Genomic DNA, 1,978 nt, shown 5'->3' on the forward strand with positions numbered 1-1,978 from the left:
GTTTTCACTCATTTACTATTTCATGTGCTTGCCCCCTGATGGTACACTGACATCAATGTCACAGGGAATCCCAACTGTCCATCTGGTTTCCTTAATGGATTCACTCACAATGACCTCATTCAATGATTTCTTGCATGTGTTGAGTTGGAAAGTGATTGTAAACCCTCACCTTGTAAAACTTGCCTTTCATTTAAAATAGAAGACATGTATAGATATAAAAAAAAATTATAAATACATAAATAATTTTTTTGTGATCACATACCCTCTGTTTTCACCTGCATAAGAGCTGGGGGAGGAAAAACAGCAGTACACTGGTCTTCCCAATGAATGGCTGTGCATGGGCCAGGGGGGGTCAGGAAAAGTCTGATCATAGGAGAGCAGGCGGAGTTCCCAGCATAGCTAGAGAACTGTGACCACATTGTGTTCTGCTTAGTTTTTTTATAGGAAAGCAGAGGGACTGTCAGGATTGCGTACAAAACATAGCTAGAGAACTGTGACTACATTGTGTTCTGCTTAGTTTTTCATAGGAAAGCAGAGGAACTGTCAGGATTTTGCACAAAGGAAGCAATAGAAAGAACAGGATACCTCTTCATATTAGTACATGGTACAGTAGGCACATATCAGAAATTTTTGGTGTACATATTCTTTAAGAGGAATGTCCTGTAAATCAAGAGAAGCTTCGGCTGGGCTGCATACTGCATACATGGTAGTGAAGTCAGTGCCATTGAACCTTGAATATATTTCATTAGAAAGGTCTGGAACTAGTACATAGTCCAGGAGCCAAAGAATAGAAGGTACCATGTGAGACATAAAGGAATATGCTAGCATTAGGTGGTGGAGTAGGAGAAAAGCTGGCCATACATTATACAATTTTCTTATTCAATTTCCTTTTAGATTTACCTTCAACTATGTAGGCCCCTGCCTGATTGCATACAAATTGAAAGTGTTTAGGTTTGATCTTATATGATCTAAGGGAAGATTGTCTAATGTATGGCCAGTCAAAGTGATAAATTAACCGCACTTTATACAGAGCTATAGCTTGAATGATGATCATCTTCAAAGTGCCAGTTCCCAGAACCTGCCCACTTCCAGCCAGAAGGTATATGTTCCCCTATGGGAAATAAACATGATCAGACATCCTTTAATGCAGGGCAGACATAGCAGGCAGTAGATACCAGAGTTTTGACAAATGAATACATTATTGAAACTTGTGTGCTATTGTAAACTGCAGTACAGTATTTGAGCCAAAGTATTGGTTCATTGAGACTACCCCGAAATGTCAGCTTCCATGCAAATCATCTTGTGCATCTGCTGAAGACTAACTTGGGTCAATAAATGACAATACAAATGTGCCCAGCAGAAGTGTATAGGTGTTCTATTCTGTGTTGCAATATTGCCCCCCTAACTTTTTTATACATTTCTCTGTTGTGAATATAAGAAGCCAGAGAGAACGTCCTCTAGCTACCAGACTAATGACTACATCTGATGCACCATTTCTCAACCTCAAGGAACCCCTGTCAGTTTAATTCATTGGGGCCCAGTGGGAACCATGCTTGGTGAAAAGTAGGAGGAATGCCTCCCTTAGGCTGGCCATACACTATACAATTTTCTGCCCAATTTCCTTTAGATTTACCTTCAACTATGTAGTGCAAGGGCCTGCCAAATTGGATACAACTGAAAGCATTGTTGAGGTTGGACCTCATATTATATGGTTTTTGGTAAATCTAAAGCAAATTTCTCAAGAAAATTGTATAATGTATGGCCAACTTTACAGTGGTGGTCAGAATGCTACACTCACAGATGGCTCTGCCAACTGGTATTGGCTCCGGGAGCTCTGCAGGCACCATCAAATGGGAGGCCAGCCAGAGCTCGAGGAACCCTGTCTGAGAATGGCTGATCTAATAGGTTTTACACCTTTTCACATAGAAGGTGTAGGACCTGTCCATGTATCCCCTACTAATGGTTAACAGGGTCTGCT

The sequence above is a fragment of the Staurois parvus genome, unplaced genomic scaffold (genome assembly GCF_062004578.1).
Source record: "Staurois parvus isolate SC_StPar_1 unplaced genomic scaffold, SC_StPar_1.0 ptg000118l, whole genome shotgun sequence".
Lineage (NCBI taxonomy): Eukaryota > Metazoa > Chordata > Amphibia > Anura > Ranidae > Staurois > Staurois parvus.